Raw genomic sequence first — 19,710 nt, forward strand, 5'->3', positions numbered from 1 at the left:
TGATGTATGTCTTTACAACGTATGCCATTACCACGCATACCTTTACCGCCCTGATACTTCAACATGCAAGATTTGACCACGCATGGTAAGTACCGGTAAACTGTCTGTGTGTAAGTCAATACTTATATTACAGATAACACAATTTTATATATATTTATACATATATATATGTCTATTTTTGGGGATACCTCCCAAACCTACTTTTATAATTTACTACTACCCTTCCTTTATCCCTTCCCTCTTCTGAACCATATTACCCTCTCCTCCTTTTACCACCCCCTCCCACAAACCATAAATGTACCCTTACCTCCCTTTACCACTACTCACCCCTAAACCCTAAAATTACCCATGACTCTCTTTATCACTACCCTCCCCTGAACCCTAAGTCACCTTTATCTCCCTTTACTTCTACCCACTCTAAATCCACAAATTACCTTTAGCACTTTTTTTACTACTTTTTACCACTACCCGTCCTTGAACTCTAAAATTACCTCCCTTTACAAATTAGGTCATTGAAAAAATATATATGCATAAAATATACGTGCATATTATTATATAGATATATATTCATGTATCATTACAATTAATACACATATATATATATATATATATGGAGTGTGTGTGCCTTACCTATAATTACCATACATGGTAAAGGCATGCGTCGTAGCATCTTAAAGGCATCTAAAGGCAAAGGCATGCGTGGTAATGGACGCTTTGTAAGGCTGTTTTCTCCACTACTTCCACCAGTGCTTAATTTGAGCGGGTGGCTGCAGGTGGGGGCCCACCACCACTCATTTTTGGGGCCGGCACTTATTTTTCCTCGTCAGACTTTAACCCAGGGCAAGCAAGAGAAAAAAACACTAGAGGGAAAGAAGGAGGGAGAGGAACAAGGAACAACTGTGACAAAGAGTGTATGCATGAATGAAAGCAACCTGCGAGAGTCAGGTAAAGGGACAGGGAGTGTGAGGTGCTGGATTTAAGAAGAATGAGGGGAAGAGGGAGAACGCAGCCCTGGCATTTAATGCACTTACCTTCAAAAGCACCGTCCGCGAGCTTCTGAAGGAAAGAATGGGCCCTTGCACATATTACAAATTAAGCACTGTCTGACACAGTTTACAAAAATGCATTGCACACAGTGTGAGATAGACTGCCTGGAGAATGTAAAAGGCACCCACAAAATGTGCAAAGAAGATCCAACCTTTAAATGATTGCAATGCACCTAAACGTGAAGGGGATCGAAGAGGATGGCGATGTGAGAGAAGTGTCACCAGAGAGGAGGGCGCGGCTGGTGGCAGAGGGAGGGGAGGACCGAGCGGGACAATGACCGGAGTGAGATGGTGGCAGAGGAACGGGAGGGAGGTTCAAGGCGGAGCTGAGGTGACATTACAGTGATGGCAAAGGAAAGTGTTGGTGTGAGGGTGGTAGTAGAGGAAGACTGGATCATAGAAGACATGGGCGTGGGGAGTGTGGGGGGCGCAGGGAATTTTTCCCCCTCCCCCAATTTTGCAGGTGGGGGACACAAGTGGGGGAGGAGGGTGGAGGTGGTGGGCAAACAACCCTAAAGTTTAAAAAGCTGCAGCGCTGCAGTCCCTGTTTAAATTCCATTCGTTTTTCAGGCCATTAAAAGCATGGCTACTGAAAAACAAATGAAGGTTAAATGGACTGCTGGCATAAACACAGCAGGGCTCTTTCCCCAAATCCAAGCATGCAATGCTTATTGCTCTCCAAGTTCTTGAGATCTCCTGCCCCACCCACCTCCTGTGCTATAGCCCGGCCTGCTGGGGCTTCCATGACACAGAGGATCCTCATCTAATCTGCGTGCTGGACTCCAGAACTTCACAGGTCATTCAAAGGCCTTTAAAAGTAGAGGAGTCATTGCGTTTCAATATAATTGCTTCTTGTGCCCCCTGCGGGTCTCACACTCTCTTCAACCCACTTCCAAGGTGTCAACTGAAGACTTGGTAGGGACAGAAACTGGAAGGAATGGCATATCTTTCACCCACTGATACATGCACTCCAGTAGCACCTAGTCACACATTAAACTACTACAAAGAAAAGGTTGTGCAAGTTTCCTTTAAATATAAATGAGCAAGCCTGTTACATTGCATTATATTGTCATTCCAAAAGTCTTGGCTAACTCTTGTGAGTGCCAAGGAACTGTTACCTAAATATTTATGGCAGAATACCAATGTTAATAACTTTTTGTTTCCTTAGTGCCTTGAAGCCATTCATTACATAAGGCATTTAAACAGAATCTTTAATGAAAAAAGTTATATTCTGTCATCAGGTTCTATAAATGATTTTATTTAATGGCGCAGCCCTCCATGTCCATCCTCTCTTGTCATTCCAGTTGATGGTTGCCTTTAGCAAAGTGTACTACTGTGGGTGCTACAGGCCCAGTTGCACTGTAAAGTGCATGTCACATGTTTCTTCCACTGAAGATAGTTGGGGGTGATTAGGTGACTCTGAAGGCCCTTTACCTGCTTGAAGCACTAGGTTTGCACCTCTGAAGGTTAGTAGCCTTCATATCATATTGATCATTAAATTGGTACTCATGAGGTGAAACCTTTGCCCATACAGTGTTAGGATGTGTACGAATGGTGATATAATGAAGTAACACCATCACAAAAGTGTCACATTATGCAGCATAATTTGCTATATACTGCTACATAATTTAGTCAGTACTGTCACATAATTATTTCCTTCCTGCCACATAATCCCAGTGGCCCTGACTATGGCAATAACTGCATGTAAAATATAATGGCAGACACCATAAATTAAAAATAAATGCAAGAAAAACTAATCTGTGAGAAATGAATTTTTCTGAGAATAAAGCTCAGTTGGTTAATATGGATATGGGCAACACACCAAATTACCAGGTCAAGGCGAGTTGAGATTATAGAGCTCGGCGATGGTGTATCTTCAGGGGGAGGGCGGGCCAAGGCCCGTGGCGTGGGGCGTGGTCCAGGTGGACATGGGCACAGACGCATTTGCCTTTGGTGCACCAGTGGCACGCCCCCTGCATAGGTCCACTGCGCTGTCACACAGTGGCCTACATTAAGTAGGTCCTGGAGTGGTTCAGGGTTTCTGCTGGCAGGAAGAACGGTGAGTGGGAAACCCGGTCAGGAAAACACTAGTGGGAAAACTTAGGCAGCTACGGTGCCACTGGATCAGTCTAGAACAAACAGGAACTGGAAGCCACAGGCAAGTGGCAGGCTAGGTTTCCAGGTGCCTACTGATGTGGTTGCACTGCAGCCTGCATTAAGTAGGTCTTGGTGTGGGCAGGGCTTCTGTTTTCTGTATGAATGGTGAGTGGGAGAACTCAGTCGGGGAAAACCTAGGCAGCTGTGGTGTCACTAGATCAGTCTGGAACAAGCATGAACTGGAAGCCACAGGCAAGTGGCAGGCTAGGTGTCCAGGTGCCTAGCATAACGCAAAGCAGAGCTAAGCACTACTTTGCAGAATGGGTACATCCCCAAATAACCCTCCATAGGTTTTGGCACAAAGCCCTATTTACTTAAAAAAAAGTAGACTGGAATTTGTGCAAAAATGTATACCTCCTTGAGACAGACATAAAGAATGAGTAAAGTTTTCTTTTCTCTAAACTTTTGAAACTTTACAAATTTACAACACTTGACAGCATATATACAGTAGTAAAAATATTAAACTATGTTAAGGCATAGGTTTTGTACGGAACAATACCCTTCCACTCCAAAGACCTATCCTTGACATCACACACACCCACCCATGCATTAAAGTGCATGGCTGGGTGCATTAGCACAAGTCTGCCAAATGTGGTATGTGCAGAGAAAGACATGACCATTTGTCATACCTTAGTAGATATGGTCTACTCTCTCCTATTGATGCAGGAAAGCATATTTTGTCACTGTGCTACATTGTATCTAAAGTTACAACGTTGCCCCTCAATGTTTAAATGCTTACAGTGCTTTCAAAAATATTTTTTTAGTACAACGCATTCAGACTGTACCTAGTGCAAACCTTTCCAGGACTGTTAACAATCTTAGAGTACCTTTAAAAACACAATACCTAACAGGAGAAAGCTTGAAATGAATCTATGAATTATAACCTGGCTCCATAGAAAACCGCAGATTTGCTTATTAACTAAGCATCACTCACACTCATCTCATTCTGCGTATTTCACTAGACTGAATTTCTGAGCATCTCAAAAGCTGGTACTACATTTCTAATTGTTTCAAGCATCTCGTGACATAAGCTACTCTTTGTCTGACACAACAAGCTTTATGCATTTGTATGACTTGTCAAACATGCATTGCATCTTGTTTTTAGGAACTGTATACACACAACACCCAGACACACACACTAAATTTGAAGACATCTCACATACTATGTGTTATGTATATATCTTTCACATCAGGCCTTTCGCATTTGTAAAGCAACTTTCTCCAAAACACACGCTGTGCATCACATTTTGTCAACATCTCCATATGCACTAAATCTTCCCACAGATTAGACAGCAAAAGTTTAAACCTTTTTTAATGTGTTATACATTTTGTGTGTGCATACAGTGCCTCGGCGTCCACTTCCAGCCACAGGAGGGTATGCAATACACTTCAACTGTATGTAGTAATATCCCCAATCACCCTCCCCGCCCTGTGCAATGCTGAAGCAAATGGCAGCAGAGTTAAATGATGAAAATATAATTGACCACGGGCACACAGTTTTTCAACAGGGAGGCTGTGATTTGTAATTATTTTTCCTGGTCCCACATAGCCCACAGCATTGCAGGTATGGTGGGGTTGGTTCTGATAAGAATGCCCAGAGATTGCCTTCATGGACAAATGGCACTGTTGGGAGTTATTATTACATTATACTTTTATTAAAAATAAGAAGGTGGGATTATAAATCTAATAGTTCTTCAACTAAAACATACACACAGGACGAGATTTAGGAGAGTGGGGCTGACTGTTACTCCAGTGAATTGCCAAATGGGGGTCTGGTCAAGGGTTTTTTAATAGCATTGTTTCTAAGCTCCCATTCTTTACAAGCAGACTGTTAAGCCTCTACTAGAGACCTGGGGAAGTAGGTGGTTACTGAATGATGGATACTTGAAAACAAATTAGTTTTTGATTGAGTGGGGCGAAAACCCGTCTCAAGCATCAATCACAATCATAGTCCGGGTGAACCACAAAAGTTACTAAATCAACCTGTACTTAACCCTCTGATGGCCTGGCATAAAAGCGGCCAGGAGTGACTTAGAGGCACTGTGTTAAGTATTTATGCAGCAACAAACAGTAACAAAGTGAAAACTCAACATAAGAAACTCCCCCACCAATTTAGAAAATAGAGTAATCTTTAATAAATAAAATGAGACGAAAATGACAAAACTTTAATCAGTAGAATCAGAGATATGATATTTTAAAGGTTTAAATAAAAATAGCACCAAAATGCAGAAAGCTCTAACTGTGGGCATCACGTCACTAGACCGGGACAAAGTCACAAGTTCAGGCCGGCCTTGGAATGCGGGCCAGACACAGGGACTAGGTTAGTCCAGCTGAAAAGGTTCAAAAGTTCGGAGCTTAGGATTTCACTTGGGGAGCTCAACTAATGGCAACCAAGGGTCCATGACCTGGGGAAGCACCTCTTGGGGATAAGGAACTCCCTCTGGCAAAGACCAGCAGGGCTCAGGGAGGTCCGGACATGTCTAGTTGCAGGTCCGGGCAAGGCCAATTGCAGCAGGTTAGCTGGACAGTTGCAGGGAGGTGCCTGAAGCTTGCTGTGTCACTGGAGCTCAGAACAGGAGGTCAGCTACCTGACCATTAGAGTCACTCTGGTAGTCCTGGGTTCAAGGAGGTAGTCCTCGCTCTTTCAATCGAAAAGGTAGGCCTCAAGAAGCAGGGCAGTCCTCCAAAGGACAAGGCAGGCCTCAAGCAACAGGGCCATCCTCTGCAGAAAAGGCAGGCCTCAAGCAACAGGGCAGTTCTCTGAGAAACAAAACAAATCTGAAGCAATAGGATAGAACTCTGAGAAACAAGGCATGCCTCAAGCAGCAGGGCAGTCCACTGGAGTGCAAGGCAGTCCTTCTGCAGCCTTCCACAGGTCCAGGACTGCACTGAAGAATTGGTCTGAGTGTCCAATATTTATACATGGTGCCAGCCTTTGAAGTGACTTGACTTCCCCTACTTCTGGCTCTGGAATGTCCTTCCTTAACCTACACAGGCTCCAAAGATTCTGGGGTCACAACAGACTGGTGTAAAGTTCTTTGTGAATGTGATGGGACGGCCCCTTTGAAATGTAATTGGGCAGGGGAACAGCTCTGCTTCTTCAAAACTGACAATACCTAATCCACTTTTGTCTCAAGTCTGAGGGGAATACACAAAGGCCAACTGCCAACAACATCCAGTCCTGTGACCCAAGACACAGTCTGCAAGCACCAAATGGTTAGGACCAGAATATGCCAACTTTCTAAAAGTAGCATTTGCAGAATTGTGACTTAAAATCCAACTTCACCATTAAAGAGTACAAGGTTTGAAGTACAATTCTTCAGACACCAAACTTGACCGTCCCAATTGAAAGTTATCGCTTATTACATATAATAAGGTAACCCAATGTTATCCTATAGGAAAGGCAGGCCTTGCAGTAGTGAAAAATAAATTTAAGAGTTTTCACTACCAGGACATGTAAAACTTGAAAGCACAAGGCCAACTCTTTAAACACACTGCATCCTGCCATATTGGCCATTTAGTGCCTACCCTGCATTATAAATGAAGTTTTAGACGTGGCAAAAGGTTTATTTTGCCAGATCGAAATGGCAGTTTAAAACTGCAATACAGGCTTGCATGGCAGGCATGAGACATGTTTTAAAAGGCTGCTTAAGTGGATGGCACAATACGTGCTCCAGACCCAATAGTAATTTACAGGCCCTGGGGACATACAGTACCACTTTTCTAGGGATATATAAATAAATTAAATGTGCCATTTCGATGTAAGCCAATGTTACTATACTTAAAGGAGACAGTATAAGCACTTTACCACTGGCTAGCTCTTTCACTCCCACCCTTGTTTGCTTGGTGCATGAAGATGCAAGGTCCATACTTTTCACATATTTTTTTATTACTTTCCGGAATGCATGTAACAATAAAGCATAATTACAGTCTGTGACAACATGCCATTCTTTCTTGCTATTTCACTTCAGAATTATGCAATGGATGCATTTATCGAAGCCTGTGGCTCTCAACACCGGCACTTTCTATAGGGTCAATGAAAAGTCTGCAAGGCTGTCCCTCACCCCCCAGATATTTAGTGCCTCCTACACCCCTGATAGAAGGGTTATGGCTGGGCAGGTTAATGGCAGGAGACAGTGAGGTTTTGGGGGCTTTAAACTACGATAAACCAAGAAATAGTGGTAAAATAAAATATCCCAACATTGCCTCAAAAATGCAACTTTGTGGCATACAATTTCCATTTTGGTGCCGTAAAAATTCCATGTTGATGCTGCAAAATCCTGGGGGGTTTGCCATTACTTAGAAGCATGGAGGGGGGGCATGGGAACAACAGCCACCCACAGCACCACACAAAGGTCTGTGGCTTGTGTCCCTCGGCCCAGAATTACTGATTCCAGGGTCTGAAAACCCGAAATTTCAGGTCGGAAAACACGGCAAGTAGGAAAAGTCCAGCGCGTAAAAGGAGGAGAAAATGGTTATATATTTTATCTACAATTTAAATAAATACGCTGCTGTCCAAATGCCGATGATTCAAATCATTGCATAGTTTTCTGGCTTCTTCATAACCCACTAACCTCGTACTCTGCAGCAGCGTGCTGCCGGCGGAAGGTGCTTCATCGTATCGTCAGCGATATAAGCACTTTATAAATGCAATTACAATACAATAACTGTTCAAGTTCTGGTTACGACTGAGCTGGCACTATGCCGAAGAAACTTAGAATACCTCACCTACCTTTCTCATTGCTAGGGGGAGCTGCATTTGTCGCTGTTAGAGGTACTCTAGCGCCACCTTCCGGCGGCAGGAGTGAAAGCCGCGAGTCTTGCACGGCATCTGGCCCTCTATTTCTGTGCGTTTTGTTCTTTTTGAGAGGTGCACGGTCGGATAGATGGTTTGTAAGATGCTCATATTTGGAGCCCTTCGGCGTCCCATGACAAACTTAGGAAAAACGAGGTATCATAGCAGGGGATCTACATATTTCAGAACAATAAGTCTGCAACACAGCATCATCAACACATTAGACAAATGGGTTTTGAATCAATCATGTTTTCAACTTTTTCTTCTTATTTGGAAGGATTTTCTGAGATATATGGAGATCGAATTCTAAAGAGCGGCACTCTGTTGTTTGGAGCAGGGGTAATCGCACATATTTTCCCTGGCACGGAAAAGTTCGGCCTCTGATGTGCCCGACGGCCACACTGATGACAGCTGGGTGGGCGGATTTGTTGCGGGGGGAGAGGGCGGGGGGGGGGGGAGCGTTGTTGGTAAGGGTAAGGTGGCTGCAGGGGAAGCAGAGCATATACATCTAGTGGCACAATGTGAAACCAGGAAACGTGGAACTAATCCCGGCTTCCCCACCTTACCAAATTGTGTGATCGTAAGCAATTGTTTTATTTAACTTCTCCCCTTTTTTATTTTCTATCACATATAAAAAGACATTGAAATACATGACTTAAGGGTGTGGGCTGTAAAAAAACGTTCTCCTGTGTTTAGTTTAATAAACTGTAATGTTGGTCATGTATAACAGGAACCTGGGCCACTCAAAGAGTGCACATAATAAATTACTTGCCTCTTAGTTCTCTACTGGCATTGTTGTGAGGGTGGGGGAGAGATGAATGTTTCTGAACTCATGTTTGAAAACTGTCACTTTAAAAAACTTCTCAATGCACTGATAAAATCTGACTTACTAAGGAGAAAGGGTACTTACTACACGTTAGTGAAATACAGTTTCTTTTTACTTTTGAAGAGACTATCATTTTTTTTTACACTTTTGCTGCAAGATGTCTTTAAAAATAAAGGTGTTCTCTGATTTAAGCATTGCCGGACAACCTAGTTACTTCCTTTGTTCAATTTCAATTAACATTTAAATAAATGCTTGCACTTTTATTTACCATTGTTTTAATGTTAGTGCTGAGTCGAATAAACAGTAGCCCAGTGAATCTGTTGACCAGGGGGCCGCATGTAAAAGTCAGAAGGGCCACGTGCGGGCTCCGGATGTACTCTGAGTATCAGTGTTTTAGGGGCTGACAAAATACCACAGGAGGGTTAGTCACTGGCATTGCATGTCAAATAACCCTTCATAATATTTTGCTCCTTCTCCAAAACTGCAGCCCAGCTTCAAGTTACATGCAGTGATTTGAGCCGGAACCCACTGAGTACCTGATCTGAGAGTACCAGCACTGCTCAAGAGTTGTGCAATCCTTTGTTCAACATTTTTTTAACTTGAGTTTTATAATACAAAGTCGTATACCCAACGTGCTATGTCAGGGTGAGCATAGTACACCTTATGAAAGATCAATTGCATACGTTTCAAGAAAGGGGGATTTAGAGAGGACACCAAGCACTAACATATAGAGAGAAAGGGTTGAAAGTGAACGAGACGAGAAAGAGAAGAGTGAAAAGAAACAAGAGAAAGGGACGAGTGGTAGAGAAAGAGCAAAGGAGCTCTGCTGTTGTGATTGACACTGATAATACATTGGGGACGTAGAATGTTATTGCCGATTGTTAGATAGCTGGCCCAACTGTGGTTGAGAAGCCACCACTACAAATCTTTTGCAGTCTCCCCCAAAACCTAGATGGAATTTGATATTGTGAAATTAGACCTGAAATAGTTTTGTGGGTAAAAAAATTCACATGCAGAAAAAAAGCACTTACGAAAAAATGAACAAGGAGTTGGTTGTTGTTCATGGTGGTTTGGATTTCTTATGACTAGATCTAGGGCCTCATTTACTAGAAAGTGGTGAAGCTCCAAACTTGGCAGCGCCACACTGCATCAAGGGATGCACCGTATTTAAGACAATACGGTGCACCCCTGGGTTTTCCCTAGCACTAGCGCTAAATTTAGCTGCCTAGCACCAATGCAGGCACCCTTGCACCATAGTATAAGAGTGCCTGCATTGCAGGGAATGATTGTTTATGTGCAGGAAGGTGTCCCTTCCTGCACATCCACAATCAATAATGGTGATTTGTTACTCCTATGTATGCTGTGGAATGCAGCACACATAGAATTAGCAAACTGATATTAGTCAATGATTGTTTATGTGCAAGAAGGGACACCTTCCTGCACATAAACAACCAGTTATGGCGTTTTGCTCTTTCTATGTGTGTTGCAGAAGTATTTCTCCTTTCTCCTTGTTGCACCATGCTAACACCACCCCTGGGGTGGTGTTTGTTTTTGGTGCTGCCTCAGGTTTATGAGTTCTCGTAAATCTTGGGCAGCGTAAAAATTCAATTGGTGTTGCGGTGGAACCCCCCACAGCAGCAAACTGCATCAGTGGGGCCCATATTTACAAGGTGGTGTTAAGCCACTCAAAGTGGCTTAGCACCACCTTGTAAATGTGGAAATGGGCACAGCGCCACCGGAGTGTCCCTGAAAGGGCCTCCCAAATGAGGCCTCAAGTTTTTCTTACTAAATGTACGTGATTTTTGGTTATAATCACTATTAAGCACATTTTTACCCCCACTCCTGGTAACGCTGACCATGCCCACCAAGTATGATGTGAGAGATTTATGTGGGGCTTCTCTTCACATAGTTTGTTTTTAGTACACACTGTTAGACGATCTTGGACGTGGAGATCGTGGTGGTTCATGTTGTGTGGAGAGGGACCATGGTCCTTGGCCAATAGCGGTACGGATTTAAGAGAGATTTGTGTGAAAGATCTCACTGATGGGGTATTCAATTTGTAGCTTAAGGGTCTCGCCACTTATACCAGACCAGTGGTAGGCAGTAATGGTAGGAGAGGGGGGAGAGGTGAAAAGAGGGTTAGGGTCGAGCCATTTACTTTCTACTGAGTTGATTAATTTGGTATTTCGAGCTGTAAAATATGGGGTTCTCTATGTGTTGGGAGCTACACGTGTTTGCGTAGATAATTTAGTAAGAAGTGGGATAAATTCAGAAATGTGAGTATGTTTTAGGTTTCTTAACTGCGACCAGCAATTTAATAAAGTTATAGAAGTCTATATATTCTTTGTTAATCTACAAACGTCTAGGGACGAACAGAGAAACCTAGCTTTTTAATAAGTAAGATACTTTTATTATCCCGAGCCTTCAATCTTGATTTTCCAATTCGCCCCAAATCCTGTGATGAACGGCCTGAATTGTGAATTTGATTATTTAGTTAAAAAAAAATTGTCAAGGAGCAAACAGGTACTTCGAGACAGAGAATACCTACAAGTTTACATTTAAGGGCGGGGCTACTCTTGGTGCAGCAGGTGCAGTGCCCCAGGGCCACAGGGGGTCCACTGAATCCAGATACTTGCTGTATTTTGCTACCCCAATTGCAGTCAAATGGTCATTTTCCTTCCTTGCACAGGGATCTATGTCATGCTTGATACACTACTATTTATATTTTCATTTCATTTCATGCACTGGATAAATGGGCAAAGTCTATACCAACTAATAATGGACAGAATTTTCAAATAAATTCCAAAATTGGACTTAATGTATGTTAGCCAGAACCCATGGTTAATGAGGAGGAAGTAAACATGATATGTTATATGGGTTTTATTTAGCGCACACCACCAATAGACGAGGAGTAAGTAAGCTTGTTGTGTTGTGCTAAACCAGAGACATGAGACAGACTCCTGAAGTCCCTGGGGTGAAGTGGGCCCCCAGCCCTTCAGGGACCCTTAGGTCCTTCATAGGACCCCTTTCCACTCAGCGATAAAGAGTATCTGTAAGATATGGGAGACTGAGGGCCCTTGTTTTCATTCTGTATGGGGGGGCAACATTTTTGTTGCCAACCCTGCCAACTGTCACACATCTTGCATTAGAATAATGCATATCCGGTCATCTTTCCACATTACCACAATGCCTGAGATTGTCACGCAAAAGAACAGTGTCCCAAAGTGCAGTAAAACCTTCTTGTTCCAGTTTCTCACTTTGCTAGGTAAACTCCGAGTACTGTTTATCAAAGGCCACAAGGTGGCGCTGGTGTACAACGGGAGGTATAGGATTCTCGTTTTATTACAATATTACTATGGTTCCCTCATCTTCATCGCTTGATTTTGTTTGCGAGAAAGTGTCACTCATAGTCGTTGAAATGTCACTCATAATTACACTGAAATTATGAAAGTGTCATACTTAGCATTCTAAAACCTTGGCAGCTATGTGTTGAGCCACTGAGCTGTGCTCGGTCGAGCATAAGCGTTCAACCTCGTGTATACTTTTAGTATATTTATTATGGCTTAAAGTGATTTAATTTGTTGGTTGCAGTGTCCTTTAAAATTTCTTGCTCTCATGGTCAGTTCTGCCTTTTTCTCCTTCCTTTTCTGTTTCAGAGCAGTGACCAACTACTGTATTATTCCACTTGGTTTCTTTATCTGTTGCTGTGACGGACAACTTTGGCATTTCTTTGTTGCTGCCATTTCACTGTGGGTGTTTTAGGCTGGTAGCTGCCCGTGTTTTATTGCAGAATTCCGTTCCTCACACCTCCTTCCATGTCGCTGACATTTTTTTGGCTTTATTCCTGTACTGTCCTAATTTACATTTGCTCCCCCATTAAATATTGAATAAGAGGTAGCTCCTAGGCTTTGTTTTTTTATTTAATGCTATTTTAACACTGCCCAGCGTCTGTTGATTAATGTTCCTTCAGGACAGCCCAGCGTGCACGCACATTCATTTAATATTGAAGTAAACTAATTTTTGTGCATGTGTATGTAACATTAAAATAAGCTTATTTTCACACAAGAAACACCCGGTGCCTAAAAGTTTAGCTCACTTCTCAGGAAAGCCACAATATGCCCTTTCTCATAGAATGTAGAATGTAGCTAAACCTAGAAGCAATGATGTGAAACTTCCACAGCCTAGCATCCACACAAAGGGGATTGCTTATCTCCTTAACTGAGGCCATAAATCTCCTCAGGGTGTTCTGCAATTGTTAACTTCATTAGAGCTTTGTTAAAATGCGAGGCAAGAATGCTTGCAAGACTTTTCATTCTTTTAACATAAAACAAAAATACTTTTCCAGCCTTATTTTCCAATTTCTGTTCAGATATTTACACAACTCAAGGTAGTGCAGTCATCTTCTTGACTCTCCTCAAAGGTTTGTGATTTCTGATGTCAGTAGCCGCCAGTGACCACCAAAACATGGCAGGAAAAGACAAAATTATGAGGCAGGGTTGACCAATTTATGTGACAAGAAAAGTCCAGTTCTGAATTTACAATGCCAATAACTCTAACTCAAGAAAATGTGAGACCTATTGCATTGCTTGTTTAGTCCACGTCTGCCACTTTCTTGGTTCCTTAGTGCATTATTTGCAGTCATATATTTCTGCACTTTGGGTTTATCTGAGGACTTTACATAAAATGCTATGTATAAAGAACACGAACACCCCAAGAGGTTTCTTGGCACTAATAGGAAAAAAGTCCTTGAGGGTAAACATTAAAGCGTGATCTACCTGGTTTTGAAAGCATACCTTTTATCCCAAAATGGCAACAGGAAACAGACAAGCATTTCTGCATACAAACCAATGTCTCCCTGTGTATAAAGTCCAAGTGGTGTGGTTTCTTAAGATTCTCAGAAGCCTGCACATTTATTGCATTTCCCATCTGTCAGGGCTGAAAGAAGCTGAAGGCACTTCAGTGTCAGATTCAGAGTAGCACTTCAGTGACTGTACACAGCAAAAAAAAACATGCAGTAAGCATCAGATCATTTCTATGTGTCTTGTACCCTGGAACATTCAGGTGACCACAAGCACTTTGCATTAGCATCAAAGTTAGCTTTGCATTTGTTTTTATCCTGGTGGCCTCACCGCAAACCTCTTGCTGGATGCATCCATTTTCCATCTTCAAAGAAACCCTCCTCTTCCCAAGACATTTAGGGCATATTTACAAGCAGCTTGTGCTGCTGGGGCGTCACCTAATTTTGATGCACCTGCGGTGCAGGCGGCAGACCCATATCTCCAAGGCCACCAAAGCCACTTTGCATAGTCTTTTCATGGTCCTGTAGATATGGAGTATGGCAACGCAGCCCACACAGAAGGAGGAAAACACCTTAATTGATTGTTTTGTGAAGTATGATGCCCCTTTCTGCACAAAACAATAATTTCTACAACAGAGACACCCTTGCACGTTGGCGCAAGGGTGCCTGCATGGCACAAGGTAGCCAATTTAGCATCAGCGCAGTGGAAGAGGACAGGAATGTGCCGTATTTCATTACTACTGTACATTCCTTCCCTTTCTTTGTGATGCAGGGCAGCACAGCAAGAAGCCCTGTGGCACTGCTCTGCACTAAAGAGCTGTACATAAGCCCCTAGGTGTATGTTTTTAGATTCCTCCCACCCCCAGTTGCTCTGGGAAGGCCACATGTGTACTCAATAGATTTGAGAAGAGTGGGATATTTTTAGAGCTGGATTGTCTGCAGAAAATAATCCACCCTACTGTGGGAGACCAGAGGCTTCTAATATATCAACAGTTTCTCTTCAGTGCTACCTTTAAGCCTTATGGCTTTTTTGTCCAGTGTATTTTTATATTTAATCTCTATAAGTAAACTTTGGCCTATATACAAATCTTGGAAAAGGATCCCTACAGACCTTCTTCTAGGAGGTCTGACTTGCCTGTGATGTTTAAAACTGGAATGAACAAGTTACCTTGGGAAATGCATTTTTGTTGGGCACCTATACAGGGTTGCGCATGTCATTTCTAGGGTAGTAGGGAGTAGATGTAATGTGGCGTAACGCCACCTACTAACATGCTGTAGGAGTCTGGACTGGCTTGTAGTGAGTACCAAGGGGTACTTACACCTTGCACCAGGCCCAGGTATCCTTTATTAGTGTATAGGGTGTCTAGCAGCTTAGGCTGATAGATAATGGTAGCTTAGCAGAGCAGCTTAGGCTGAACTAGGAGACGAGTGAAGCTCCTACAGTACCACTAGTGTCATATGCACAATATCATAAGAAAACACAATACACAGATATACTAAAAATAAAGGTACTTTATTTTTATGACAATATGCCAGAAGTATCTCAGTGAGTACCCTCAGTATGAGGATAGCAAATATACACAAGATATATGTACACAATACCAAAAATATGCAGTATAGTATTAGAAAACAGTGCAAACAATGTATAGTTACAATAGGATGCAATGGGGACACATAGGGATAGGGGCAACACAAACCATATACTCCAAAAGTGGAATGCGAACCACGAACGGACCCCAAACCTATGTGACCTTGTAGAGGGTCGCTGGGACTGTAAGAAAACAGTGAGGGTTAGAAAAATAGCCCACCCCAAGACCCTGAAAAGTGAGTGCAAAGTGCACTAAAGTTCCCCAAAGAGCACAGAAGTCGTGATAGGGGAATTCTGCAGGAAAGACCAAAACCAGAAATGCAACAACGATGGATTTCCAGACGAGGGTACCTGTGGAACAAGGGGACCAAGTCCAAAAGTCACTACCAAGTCGAGAGTGGGCAGATGCCCAGGAAATGCCAGCTGTGGGTGCAAAGAAGCTGCTACTGGACAGTAGAAGCTGAGGATTCTGCAGGAACGACAAGGGCTAGAAACTTCCCCTTTGGAGGATGGATGTCCCACGCCATGGAGAGTCATGCAGAAGTGTTTTCCTGAAGAAAGACCGCAAACAAGCCTTGGTAGCTGCAAGTCGTGCAGTTAGGGTTTATGGATGCTGCTGTGGCCCAGGAGGGACCAGGATGTCGCCAATTGCGTCAGGGGACAGAAGGGGCGCCCAGCAGGACAAGGAGCCCTCTCAAAAGCAGGCAGCACCTGCAGAAGTGCCGGAACAGGCACTACGAAGAGGAGTGAAACGGTGCTCACCCGAAGTTGCACAAAGGAGTCCCACGCCACCGGAGGACAACTCAGGAGGTCGTGCAATGCAGGTTAGAGTGCCGTGGACCCAGGCTTGGCTGTGCACAAAGGATTTCCACCGGAAGTGCACAGAGGCCGGAGTAGCTGCAAAAGACGCGGTTCCCAGCAATGCAGTCTGGCATGGGGAGGCAAGGACTTACCTCCACCAAACTTGGACTGAAGAGTCAGTGGACTGTGGGAGTCACTTGGACAGAGTTGCTGGATTCAAGGGACCTCGCTCGTCATGCTGAAATGAGACCCAGGGGACCAGTGATGCAGTTCTTTGGTGCCTGCGGTTGCAGGGGGACGATTCCGTCGACCCACGGGAGATTTCTTCGGAGCTTCTAGTGCAGAGAGGAGGCAGACTACCCCCACATCATGCACCACCAGGAAAGCAGTCGAGAAGGCGGCAGGATCAGCGTTACAGAGTTGCAGTAGTCGTCTTCCCTACTTTGTTGCAGTTTTGCAGGCTTCCAGCGCGGTCAGCAGTCGATTCCTTGGCAGAAGTTGAAGAGAGAGATGCAGAGGAACTCTGATGACCTCTTGCATTCATTATCCAAGGAATTCCCCAAAGCAGAGATCCTAAATAGCCAGAAAAGAGGGTTTGGCTACTTAGGAGAGAAGATAGGCTAGCAACACCAGAAGGAGCCTATCAGAAGGAGTCTCTGACATCACCTGCTGCCCCTAGCCACTCAGAGCAGTCCAGTGTGCCAGCAGCACCTCTGTTTCCAAGATGGCAGAGGTCTGGAGCACACTGGAGGAGCTCTGGGCACCTCCCAGGGGAGGTACAGGTCAGGGGAGTAGTCACTCCCCTTTCCTTTGTCCAGTTTCGCGCCAGAGCAGGGCTGAGGGGTCCCTGAACCGGTGTAGACTGGCTTATGCAGAAATGGGCACCATGTGTGCCCATGAAAGCATTTCCAGAGGCTGGGGGAGGCTACTCCTCCCCTGCCTTCACACCATTTTCCAAAGGGAGAGGGTGTAACACCCTCTCTCTGAGGAAGTCCTTTGTTCTGCCTTCCTGGGCCAAGCCTGGCTGGACCCCAGGAGGGCAGAAACCTGTCTGAGGGGTTGGCAGCAGCTGCAGTGAAACCCCTGAAAAGGCAGTTTGCCAGTACCCGGGTCTGTGCTACAGACCCGTGGGATCATGGGATTGTGCCAACAATGCCAGGATGGCATAGAGGGGGCAATTCCATGATCATAGACATGTTACATGGCCATATTCGGAGTTACCATTGTGAAGCTACACATAGGTAGTGACCTATATGTAGTGCACGCGTGTAATGGTGTCCCCGCACTCACAAAGTCCGGGGAATTGGCCCTGAACAATGTGGGGGCACCTTGGCTAGTGCCAGGGTGCCCACACACTAAGTAACTTAGCACCCAACCTTTACCAGGTAAAGGTTAGCCATATAGGTGACTTATAAGTTACTTAAGTGCAGTGTAAAATGGCTGTGAAATAACGTGGACGTTATTTCACTCAGGCTGCAGTGGCAGGCCTGTGTAAGAATTGTCAGAGCTCCCTATGGGTGGCAAAAGAAATGCTGCAGCCCATAGGGATCTCCTGGAACCCCAATACCCTGGGTACCTCAGTACCATATACTAGGGAATTATAAGGGTGTTCCAGTATGCCAATGTAAATTGGTAAAATTGGTCAATAGCCTGTTAGTGACAATTTGAAAGAAATGAGAGAGCATAACCACTGAGGTTCTGATTAGCAGAGCCTCAGTGAGACAGTTAGTCATAACACAGGTAACACATACAGGGCACACTTATGAGCACTGGGGCCCTGGCTGGCAGGGTCCCAGTGACACATACAACTAAAACAACATATATACAGTGAAATATGGGGGTAACATGCCGGCAAGATGGTACTTTCCTACACAACCCCCCCCCCCCCCCAAACGAAGGACAATAAGACTAGCCATGACCTGATGAGTCTTCATTGTCTAAGTGGAAATATCTGGAGAGTCCATCTGCATTGGAGTGGGTACTCCCAGGTCTATGTTCCACTGTATAGTCCATTCCCTGTAGGGATATAGATCACCTCAACAATTTAGGATTTTCACCTTTCATTTGTTTTAGCCAAAGTAGAGGTTTGTGGTCTGTCTGAACAATGAAGTGAGTGCCAAACAGGTATGGCCTCAACTTCTTCAGTGCCCAGACCACAGCAAAGGCCTCCCTCTCTATGGCAGACCAACGCTTTTCTCTAGGGGTCAACCTCCTGCTGATAAAAGCAACAGGTTGATCCTGGCCCTCAGAATTAAGTTGTGAAAGGACTGCCCCTACCCCTAATTCAGATGCATCATTTTGGACAATGATTTTTTTGGAGTAACAGGGGCTTTTCAGGACAGGTGCAGAGCACATGGCCTGCTTCAGCTCCTCAAAAGCTTTCTGACAGCTAGCTGTCCACAATACCTTTTTAGGCATTTTCTTGGAGGTGAGGTCATTAAGAGGGGCTGCAATGGAGCCATAGTTCTTTATGAACCTCCTGTAATACCCAGTGAGGCCTAAGAAGGCTCTCACCTGGGTCTGAGTTGTAGGGGGAACCCAATCTACAATAGTTTGGATTTTCCCCTGACGTGGTGCAATCTGTTCTCCACCTACCAGGTGTCCAAGATAAACCACCTTCCCCTGCCCTATCTGGCACTTTGAAGCCTTGATAGTGAGGCCTGCCTTTTGCAGGGCCTCCAAAACTTTCCATAGGTGGACCAGGTGATCATCCCAGCTGGAGCTAAAGACAGCTATATCATCTAGATATGCTGCACTAAAAGCTTCCAGCCCTTGCAGGACTGTATTCACCAACCTTTGAAAAGTGGGAGGTGCATTTTTCAATCCAAAAGGCATTACTGTGAATTGGTAATGGCCTTCAATGGTTGAAAATGCAGTTTTTGCTTTTGCATCTTCTGATAATTTGATCTGCCAATACCCTGCAGTCAAGTCAAAAGTGCTTAGATACTTGGCAGATGCCAGTGTATCTATTAGCTCATCTGCCCTGGGTATAGGGTGAGCATCAGTTTTGGTTACTTGGTTGAGACCTCTATAGTCTACACAAAACCGCATTTCCTTCTTTCCATCCTTGGAATGAGGTTTTGGTACAAGTACCACAGGAGAGGTCCATGGACTTTCAGAGTGCTCAACCACTCCCAGTTCTAACATTGTCTGCACTTCTTGTTTTATGCAGTCTCTGACATGGTCAGGCTGCCTATAGATCTTACTTTTGACAGGCAAGCTGTCTCCAGTATCTATAGTGTGCTCACACCAAGAAGTGGTGCCTGGCACAGTAGAGAAGAGTTCAGAAAACTGACCCAGGAGATTTATGCAGTGGTCTTTCTGCTCAGCAGAAAGACAATCTGCCGGTACTACCCCTTCCACCAGAGCATCTTGTTCTGTGGAAGAGAAGAGATCAGGGAGAGGGTCACTCTCTTCTTCCTGTCCCTCATCTGTTGCCATGAGCAGGGTGAGATCAGCCCTGTCATAGTAGGGTTTCAGGCGATTGACATGGAGCACCCTAAGGGGACTCCTGGCAGTGCCTAAGTCAACTAAGTAGGTGACTTCACCATTTTTCTCAACAATTGTGTGGGGTCCACTCCATTTATCTTGGAGTGCTCTTGGGGCCACAGGCTCCAAGACCCACACTTTCTGCCCTGGTTGGTACTGAACCAAAACAGCCTTCTGGTCATGCCATTGCTTTTGGAGCTCTTGGCTGGC

The sequence above is a fragment of the Pleurodeles waltl genome, chromosome 10 (assembly GCF_031143425.1).
Source record: "Pleurodeles waltl isolate 20211129_DDA chromosome 10, aPleWal1.hap1.20221129, whole genome shotgun sequence".
Classification (NCBI taxonomy): domain Eukaryota; kingdom Metazoa; phylum Chordata; class Amphibia; order Caudata; family Salamandridae; genus Pleurodeles; species Pleurodeles waltl.